The following is an 11,272-nucleotide window of genomic DNA, read 5'->3' on the forward strand; positions in this document are numbered from 1 at the left end:
CCAAAGTGGATCATTCTGATAACGATGCTGATTCTGATGAAGTCCCAGCTCCTCCTCCAAGGCCGCAGAAGCCAAAGAAAATTAAGGCTTCAACATCAGCTGCACCTCCAAAAGCTTCTCGTGTGAAGCCACTGGCTACTGCACCTCCCGAAGATAGTGTGCAGTCTGAAGATCTTTCACGCATCTCCAAGAAGACAGAGAAGAAAAAGAAAATCATCAAGAGTACTGATCAGACATTGACTCCTGCTGCTATTCTGCGTGAAGAGCACATTGATCTGTCCAGTGATGACGATCTTGCAGATGATGCTCTTGAGCAACTGATCAAGAGCAAGGAAGAAGCAGAGATCTTCAATAATTTGCCTCTCTTTGATGTGGCAATCATCCATAACTTCATAGATGAGTGGTTTGACACACCAAATCTCAGCTTTAATGACTTGCAACTTCCCATTGGCCTCAGCGTCTCCTTCAATGGCGCTATTGCTTCTGAGCTAGCTATTGCTCAGCGCATCGTCGAACTGAAGCACAAGATTGACTATGAAAAGGCTCAATTCAAGAAGCATGTGGCCACACTCAACGTGCAAGATGTTAAAAATTTCAAGATCATGCCGCACGAGCTCAAAGAAGTCTTTCACAAGAAGCGTGAAGAAGCTTGAGGCTCTAGAGAGCGCATGAAGAATCTGGCTGACAAGTGTGTACTTGCCTACAATGAGGCTGAGAAGCGCAAGGCTCTTGGTCGTCCTGGCATCGACCCCAGGATGGCTGCAAAGAAGAAGAAGCTACCAACTGTCCAACCTGCACCTTCAAGGCAAGATGAACCTCGCATTATCTTCCCAAGCAGCATGACTGGCTCGAAGCCAAAAGTCGCGTCAAACACTTCAGAACAGAAGAAGACAAGGGCTGCAGAGGCTGAAGCCAGAAAAAGGAAAACCTCAGAAGCCTCTGATGCTGCTCCCTCCAAGAAGAAGCGCAAGACCAAGAAAAGTCGGGCTACTCCCACAGAGCCCCTTGTTGTTGAACCCATCTCAGTGGTTCGTCCTGCATATGCAAATCAAGAACTACGAATGACTGTTCATGAGCCTGCTTCCACAGAGGCTCCTGAAGCTGAAGAGATTCCATCAGTTGATCCCATCACTGCTGAAGACATTGGTCACCATGACAATGTTGAAGATGATGAAGTTCTTCCTCAAATTGAATACAATGTGGTATCATCGTCTGTTCTCACAAACAGCGAAATCATCAGCATTGGTCATCCTCTGACGCCAATTGCTCCGGATGCATCATGGGTTGATCGCCCGCAATAACAAGACTCCCCCAGTACTCCCCAACAACAACAAGCCACACCATCTGTGCAAGTTGAAGAGGATGAGGACCTGCCTACTCCATCTCCCAAGGCGTTGCCTGTCCTACAAAGGCTTCGCAAAGGACCAAGGCCTCAAGTCCCTCTTCCGAGCGTTCCAGAAGGAGAAGTGCACCATCAACCTGTTGCACGTCAAGTGTTTTCAGAAGCCACTCCTGCTATGAATGTCTCCGTGTCTGAAGCACCAGTTGCTGAAGACAATCCGGCTGCATCAGCCGATGACGAACATCAAGACGATCGTGTCCCTACTCCACCTATTCCTGAAGAAGTTGTTCATGAAGTGAACGTGTCTGTGCCTGACCCTCCAGCTCATCAAGTGGAGGTTGAAAACCTTGAGGCTGCCACCACCAACACCAATGAAGCCAATGACATAGTCATGGCTGAAGCTACTGTGGAGCCTGTTCCCAGCACCGTACTAGAAGTCAATGCTAAAAATGCTCCTGAAGCTTCTGTTGTGCAGCCCGAAGCCACTGTTGCTGCCGCTGCTCCTGTTCCGCCACCAAGGCCCTATACAATTGAGCAAGCATACAACCATGGCGAGCTAATCACAGTAAGATGGCCCGTTCTGGTCCCTCCGCCTAATGTCTCTGGTCCTTAGTTTGACTATCACATTGAGCATAGGCCTCAGGTCTAGAAGCCAAAGCCAAGACTGCCAAGGTTTCCAGGTATTGCCACATCTGTCGGGTCCTTCAATGCAAATGGCTTTGAAAGCGACAACACATTCTTTGACAGGTCAAAGAACCCCTACACAAAGCCAAGAATATCATCAGATCGTTTCTGGAGTCATCAGCAGCGAAGCTGCTACTCCTGCGTTCTGTATGATCAAGGGCGCATTTTCCCTCATATGCGCCTCGACACTGAAGCCATTGCTGGACTGCCATGCTTAGAAGAAGCACTAGACTGCTTTCGTGATGCTGGTCTGCTCAGTTTTGTGACAGACAAAGAACATTGGAATGAAGAACTTTTGCTTCAATTCTATGCTACGCTCCACATTCGCGGATATAACAGAGATACAAAGACATGGGTTCTCGAGTGGATGACAGGAAATGTTCATCATGAAGCCAAAGATCTTGACATCCTTGAGCTTACATGCCTATCCACTCCCGGAGAGCTTTATGAACCTGGCTGTCAAAACCACCGCAATGCACTGGAGAGCATCTTCCATAAGCCTGAACCCAACATGAGCCAGATGTTGAGCATGATGAAGCCATTGCCTCATGACGCTGAATACCCAAAGGAGTTCTTTGTTGATGACCTTGAGTATCTGCCGCGCACCATATATCACATCATCAGGCGGACTCTATGGCCTATCAAAGGACATTCATCAGTTGCTAAACTTGAAGGAGCCATGAAGACATTGGTCTTTTACATCCTCAATGGCATCAGCTTCAATGCACAAGATTTCTTCATCAGGCAACTGGCTGCATCTGGATCTGACCTTTTTGGCCTAAAATTCTATGCTCCATGGGTCATGCGCCTCATAAAGCAACACTCTGCTGTCAACTATCAACCCTCTGCTCGCAATCATGTGATCTTCCTACCAGAGGTTGATATGTCAGTTGAAGCCATATACCCTGAGCCTGCTAAGAAGCCTCTTTGTCTTCAAAATGCTGAACATCAAAGCTTCACTCAGCCTATGGAAGGAGTCCAAGCTGTCACGCGTGTCTATCCGATGGCTGGAAATACTCGTCTGCCTCATCGTGCGCCAACTGAAGCTACTGAGAGCACAATTGCTCAAAGGCCAAAGAAGCGCTCTCGGGTCCTCAATGACCGAGAACTTCTTATGGCTCTGCATCAGAAATAGGATAAGCATCATTTCTGGCTCAAGCGTCAGATGCAAAGTCTCTTGGTGGATGTAAATTGCATTCGCAATCTTGCCACCAAGAATGCATTTGTCACTCACGAAACTTGTCGGTGATCATGGAAGAGTTTGACCCTGCTCAGTGCCGAAGCAGATCTTCAAGACGATGGCTTCACTAAGAGATTCAAGTTTGACTCCACTCCTCCATGGAATGCTGTCCTACGTAGAACTCCATCTCTTGAAGACTCTGACTATCCTTCCTCCGCGGCAACCTTGAATGCAAATGTGATTGATGATGAAGACGATGCTACTTCACCACCCCCTTCTTCTGCACGCATCGACACTGCACTAAGTTCGTCTGCACCGCCAAACGACAACGACAACCCTGCTACTTCAACTACTCCTCATGAGGACGAGTAGATGCTCTATGTCTTCAAACCTTTTTGGTCATTACTGACAAAAGGGGGAGAAGCGTATGAGTTTGATAGTCTTCAAGCAGGTTCATATGGGCGGTTGCTTTATATTTTGCCTAGTGTTTACAACTCTTGCTTTTGATACATTTCGTTCTTTGAGTTGTAACACTTAAACTCGATGGTCGTCTGCTACTTATTTGCTCTTTCATGTGCGATGATAACTTCCGCACTTAGATCATTCCGCACTTAGATCATTCTGTAGACGTCCATTTTCCATTATGCATGTCATTCCTTAAGTTATATCGTTTCATGCATGATGAATTATCTTCATAAGTTGAAGAGGATCTCCACAAGTACAACCTGCCATGTGCATTTGCAATCCAAAAGCAAATCATCTATATGCACATCTTCAGGGGGAGCCCTTGCCACTTATGAAGACAATACCCTATCCTTTACAATTTCACATACTTCTTTCCCGTTGAAAACTTCAACCAGTTTGTCATCGATCACTGATAGAGGCGGCGGTGTCCCGTCTATCGATGAGATGATGGATTTCGCTTTGGTGGAAGTCGACTTTGACGATCCGACTACAAACGTGCAAGGACGTCGCGCCTTAGCAATCGCTAAACCAACTCCGAGAGGTTATTGACCACGCCGGAGCACGATCAACCTGACCACGAGGGTCTGTTTCCTGCGAGCAAACGAAGAACAAGCAAGAAACTGAGATTGCAATCTGGATATTGCGAATATAAGATGAAAAGCTTTATTGATCAAGGTGGGGTTCTGTGACGCCTTTGTCTGGTCGTTGAACACAAACGAAGTACGCGAAGTTGCAGCTATGGCGAACTTTTAATCTAAACAAAACCCAAAGTCTAAACGGTGCCCTAAGGGCTGTATATATGGAGGAAGAGAGGGGGAATTTCGTGGCCCTTGGTGGAGGGGTCCGAAATCAACCCTATATCTTGTTTCCCCACACATACGGACTCTAAAAAAAGCCTATACTTATGTATTTCGAAATTACATGGGCCTGGCCCAATAAAAAGGTGACGCAACACCTATAATAGTCTCGGGACGAAATTTATGAAGTGGCATCTTGTATATTTCGTCCATGGCTTCATGCACCCATTATGGTGGCTTCAAAGTCCTGAAATCATCACTTGTAACTCCATTCTTGTTCCCCTTGCGCATGGCATCATCTCCATGCTTGTTCTTGCTCCAATGTTCATCCTTCTCCAAGCTAGGCCCTTCATTTGTAAGCAAAACAAATGTATCCAATTTAGGCAGCATCATATTCTCATGAACATTAGAATCATTACCAAGAAACGAAAGTACCTGATAATTTAATTGGCGTGCGCGAGCTCTAGTAATTGGTCCAGTATGTATAGCAGCAGGGGCTGTGGGTGTAACAATTGTATTGATGTCCTCATCATCCTCCCCTTCTTGAAATGAAGTCGTCCTCGACGGAAGTTCATCTTCCTCACCCAAATAAGGCTTCAAATCTGCAATGTTAAAACTGGGACTAACCCCAAAATCTGCAGGCAGCTCAAGTTTATATGCATTATCATTTATTTTCTCTAACACCTTAAAGGGACCATCAGCACGTGGCATTAGCTTTGATTTGCGCAAATCAGGAAATCTATCCTTACGCAAATGTAACCAAACAAGATCTCCAGGTGCAAACACAACATGTTTTCTACCCTTATCTCCAGCAAGTTTATATTTAGCATTCATACGCTCAATGTTTTCCTTAGTTAACTCATGCATTTTTAAAATCAATTCAGAACGTTGTTTAGCATCAAAATTAACCTTCTCCGAAGATGGAAGAGGCAACAAATCAATAGGTGCACGAGGTAGGAAACCATACACAACTTCAAAAGGGCACATCTTAGTAGTAGAATGCAATGAACGATTATAAGCAAATTCAATATGAGGCAAGCATTCCTCCCACAATTTCTTATTATTCTTCAAAACAGCCCTAAGCATAGTAGACAACGTTCTATTGACTACTTCAGTTTGTCCATGAGTTTGGGGGTGACAAGTAGTACTAAAAAGCAGTTTAGTCCCCAACTTAGCCCATAAACATCTCCAAAAGTGGCTAAGAAATTTAGTATCACGATCTGAAACAATAGTATTTGGCATACCATGCAAGCGAATAATTTCACGAAAGAACAAATCAGCAACATTAACAGCATCATCGCTTTTATGACATGGTATAAAGTGTGCCATTTTCGAGAATCTATCCACGACAACAAATATGCTATCCCTCCCCTTCTTTGTTCGAGGTAAACCTAAAACAAAGTCCATAGATATATCCTCCCAAGGAACACTAGGTACAGGCAAAGGCATATATAAACCATGAGGATTGAGTCGTGACTTAGCTTTTTGACATGTAGTGCATCGAGCAATAAAACGCTCAACATCCCGTCTCATCTTTGGCCAAAAGAAATGTGTAGCAAGTACGTCCTCCGTCTTCTTCACGCCAAAGTGTCCCATTAATCCTCCTCCATGCGCCTCCTGCAACAACAAAAGACGAATGGAGCTAGCTGGAATGCATAGCTTGTTAGCACGAAACACAAATCCATCGTTAACGACAAACTTGTTCCACATTCTTCCTTCTTTACAATTCTGCATTACATCTTTAAAATCAGCATCATGCACATATTGATCTTTGATGGGGTCCAAACCAAATATTTTGAAGTCAAGTTGTGAAAGCATAGTATAGCGACGAGACAATGCATCAGCAATAACATTTTCTTTTCCCTTCTTGTGTTTAATGACATAAGGGAAAGTCTCAATGAATTCAACCCATTTAGCATGTCTACGATTCAGTTTAGCTTGACTTTTAATATGTTTCAAAGATTCATGATCAGAATGTATAACAAATTCTTTGGGCCATAAATAATGTTGCCATGTTTCTAAAGTCCGAACAAGAGCATATAATTCTTTATCATAAGTAGAATAATTCAGACTAGGCCCACTCAATTTTTCAGAAAAGTATGCAACAGGTTTGCCATCTTGTAATAACACACCTCCTAATCCAATTCCACTAGCATCACATTCAAGCTCAAAAGTCTTATTAAAATCAGGAAGTTGGAGTAAAGGAGCATGTGTCAACTTATCTTTCAATACCGTGAAGGCTTCTTCCTGTGCGGTACCCCAAACAAAAGGCACATCCTTCTTTGTAAGCTCGTTGAGAGGTGCAGCAATGGTGCTGAAATCTCTAACAAAACGCCTATAGAATCCAGCGAGGCCAAGAAAACTCCTCACTTGTGTGACCGTTTTGGGCTGCGGCCAACTCTCAATAGCTTCAATCTTGGCTTTGTCAACTTCAATTCCCTGTGGAGTAACAACATAGCCAAGAAAAGATACTCGGTCGGTGCAAAAGGTGCACTTCCCAAGGTTACCAAACAAACGTGCATCACGTAGAGCAATAAAAACAGCACGTAAATGTTCCAAATGTTCTTCCAAAGATCTGCTATAAATCCCGTTCTTGTTCCCCTTGCGCATGCCATCATCTCCATGCTTGTTCTTGCTCCAATGTTCATCCTTCTCCAAGCTAGGCCCTTCATTTGTAAGCAAAACAAATGTATCCAATTTAGGCAGCATCATATTCTCATGAACATTAGAATCATTACCAAGAAACGAAAGTACCTGGTAATTTAGTTGGCGTGCACGAGCTCTAGTAATTGGTCCAGTATGTATAGCAGCAGGGGCTGTGGGTGTAACAATTGTATTGATGTTCTCATCATCCTCCCCTTCTTGAAATGAAGTCGTCCTCGACGGAAGTTCATCTTCCTCACCCAAATAAGGCTTCAAATCTGCAATGTTAAAAGTGGGACTAACCCCAAAATCTGCAGGCAGCTCAAGTTTATATGCATTATCATTTATTTTCTCTAACACCTTAAAGGGACCATCAGCACGTGGCATTAGCTTTGATTTGCGCAAATCAGGAAATCTATCCTTACGCAAATGTAACCAAACAAGATCTCCAGGTGAAAACACAACATGTTTTCTACCCTTATCTCCAGCAAGTTTATATTTAGCATTCATACGCTCAATGTTTTCCTTAGTTAACTCATGCATTTTTAAAATCAATTCAGCACGTTGTTTAGCATCAAAATTAACCTTCTCCGAAGATGGAAGAGGCAACAAATCAATAGGTGCACGAGGTAGGAAACCATACACAACTTCAAAAGGGCACATCTTAGTAGTAGAATGCAATGAACGATTATAAGCAAATTCAATATGAGGCAAGCATTCCTCCCACATTTTCTTATTATTCTTCAAAACATCCCTAAGCATAGTAGACAATGTTCTATTGACTACTTCAGTTTGTCCATCAGTTTGGGGGTGACAAGTAGTACTAAAAAGCAGTTTAGTCCCCAACTTAGCCCATAAACATCTCCAAAAGTGGCTAAGAAATTTAGTATCACGATCTGAAACAATAGTATTTGGCACACCATGCAAGCGAATAATTTCATGAAAGAACAAATCAGCAACATTAACAGCATCATCGCTTTTATGACATGGTATAAAGTGTGCCATTTTCGAGAATCTATCCACGACAACAAATATGCTATCCCTCCCCTTCTTTGTTCGAGGTAAACCTAAAACAAAGTCCATAGATATATCCTCCCAAGGAACACTAGGTACAGGCAAAGGCATATTGATGAGGACATCAATACAATTGTTACACCCACAGCCCCTGCTGCTATACATACTGGACCAATTACTAGAGCTCGTGCACGCCAACTAAATTACCAGGTACTTTCGTTTCTTGGTAATGATTCTAATGTTCATGAGAATATGATGCTGCCTAAATTGGATACATTTGTTTTGCTTACAAATGAAGGGCCTAGCTTGGAGAAGGATGAACATTGGAGCAAGAACAAGCATGGAGATGATGGCATGCGCAAGGGGAACAAGAACGGAGTTACAAGTGATGATTTCAGGACTTTGAAGCCACCATAATGGGTGCATGAAGCCTTGGACGAAATATACAAGATGCCACTTCATAAATTTCGTCCCGAGGCTATTTTAGGTGCTGCGTCACCTTATTATTGGGCCAGGCCCATGTAATTTCGAAATACAATAGTATAGGCTATTTTTAGAGTCCGTATGTGTGGGGAAACAAGAGATAGGGTTGATTTCGGACCCCTCCACCAAGGGCCACGAAATTCCCCCCTCTTCCTCCATATATACAGCCCTTAGGGCATCGTTTAGACTTTGGGGTTTTGTTTAGATTAAAAGTTCGCCATAGCTGCAACTTCACGTACTTCGTTTGTGTTCAACGACCAGACAAAGGCGTCACAGAACCCCACCTTGATCAATAAAGCTTTCATCTTATATTCGCAATATCCAGATTGCAATCTTAGTTTCTTGCTTGTTCTTCGTTTGCTCGCAGGAAACAGACCCTCGTGGTCAGGTTGATCGTGCCCCGGCGTGGTCAATAACCTCTTGGAGTTGGTTTAGCGATTGCTAAGGCGCGACGTCCTCACACGTTCGTAGTCGGATCGTCAAAGTCGACTTCCACCAAAGCGAAATCCACCATCTCATCGAAAGACGGGACACCTTTGCCTCTATCAAGTGGTATCAGATTTACAGGTTGCTCGGTGAGATTTTATAGTTTTTCGTAGTTTAGATCGAGTCTGTTCTTCATACCTACAGTCCACGAAAAAGCCACACAAAAAAAAATTAGGGTTAGTTCATCATATCCGAACCAATCTGAGCCTTTGCATAATCTTTTTAGGGTTTTGCTTTGTTGAATTTGCGGTTGCATCGTCGGTCTAGTTGCTGGTCTTAGCGTCTAGTCTTTTAGAGTTTCGAGTTCTGGTCATAAGTTGTCACGCCGCCGCCGCACCATCATCATCGCCCCTGCCATCTACCACCACCGCTTATCCGCCACCGCTCCGAATCCGTATCCATATACCACCACCAATCCGTGCCCATATACCACCACCGATCCATATCCATATACTACCACCGCTACCACCACCGCTGCCATATACCACCACCATATATCCACCACCAATCCGAGTTCCTTGCTTATTAGGTTTGTTTTCGGGATCCATCCAGATTCCGATTCGTGTTTCCTTGCCGGAGTAGGTTTCGGAAAAAAAAAACAGCGCAAAAAAAAAGAGCGCAAAAAAAAAGAGCGAAAAAAAAAATTCAGAGTGTGCTTTTCCCTTGTTTACGTGCCGCGCCGTGATTTTCTTGGTGTTCTAGGCTCGCGTCTCTAGCACAGTCTAGCCTAGGACCAGCACAGTACCGTCGTTGAGCGTTTATTTAACTTTGCATCTCTGAATTGATTATTGCTGACCCTTTTTGCTACCATACTATAAGCCTTCCCAGCTCCACATACATCTACGTCGTGTGTTCGACTCTCCCTGGTAATCGCTCTATCCAAGCTTTGAGAGTTTTTGACTACAACGGTTGCCGATCACCGCCTGCTGCTGGGTAAGAACTGGTAAGAATTTGATATTTGCTTGACGGATTTGTGATACACCACCACCACTTCTTAGTAGTCTGTAGGATCATATTCTTGTGTGTTTCTATTGCTGCTAACCATGCCAGGATCACAAGCCGACGAGATTGACTGGGAGAACTTATCGAACAAGGAGCTTCATGATAAGTTTCAGCAAATGATGACTGAACAGGTACAAGATGTGCTGAACAATTTTGAAGAGGCCATGGAGAAGATCACTGGCCTTGAGAAGACGTTCGAAACAAAGCTCGATAACAGATTTAATGAACTGCTTGCGCGTCTTCCACCACCGGCTGCACCTGTCGCACCTCTGCAACAACAACAACTACGCCCCCTTCCGAATCAGTATGGACGAGCACAGCGTGTTCCTATTGAGACAGGACAAGCTTCTGGTGCCGCTGCTACTGCTGTTGGTGCTTCTTTGGCTCCTGCTACTGCTCCTGCTGGTACCCAGGAGGATGATGAGTATGCGGGTGATTATGAGGATGAGGTTGATCAAAATCAGATCTACGAGCAGCCACCAGCACCACCACCAGCAGGTCGACCTCAGGTATATATTCGTCATGGTAGGCCTGCACCACCACCTCAGGTACGAGATGATGTCCATATTCCTAAACTGAAATTGAATATTCCACCATCTGAGGGTAGATATGTTCCTGATATATATCTTACTTGGGAGTTAGAAACTGAACAACGATTTACATGTTTACAATATCCTGAGGAGAGACGAGTTGCTGCTGCTGTTTGTGCTTTCACTAGTTTTGCATGTGTATGGTGGTCTGAACATTGTAGATTATATCCTATTCCAACTACTTGGGCTGCTTTGAAAACTGCTATGCGTACGCGTTGGGTTCCACCATATTATCAACGTGAATTGCTTCAAAAATTGCAGCGTTTAAGACAAGGAAAAAATTCTGTAGAAGAATATTATCAGGAATTACAAACTGGCATGATTAGATGTGGTATTGTTGAGGAGAATGAAGCTATGCTTGCACGTTTTCTGGGTGGATTAAATAGAGAGATTCAGACCATTCTAGACTATAAGGAGTATACTAATATCACTCGTTTATTCCATCTTGCTTGTAAAGCTGAACGTGAAGTGCAGGATCGACAAGCATTGGGGCGAACTAACTTTTCTGCAGGCCGACCTTCATCATGGACACCACGTGCATCTTCTACTTCAACTGCACCAGCACCTCCATCAGGTGCCACCTCCC

The sequence above is a fragment of the Triticum dicoccoides genome, chromosome 7B, assembly GCF_002162155.2.
Source record: "Triticum dicoccoides isolate Atlit2015 ecotype Zavitan chromosome 7B, WEW_v2.0, whole genome shotgun sequence".
Classification (NCBI taxonomy): Eukaryota; Viridiplantae; Streptophyta; class Magnoliopsida; order Poales; family Poaceae; genus Triticum; species Triticum dicoccoides.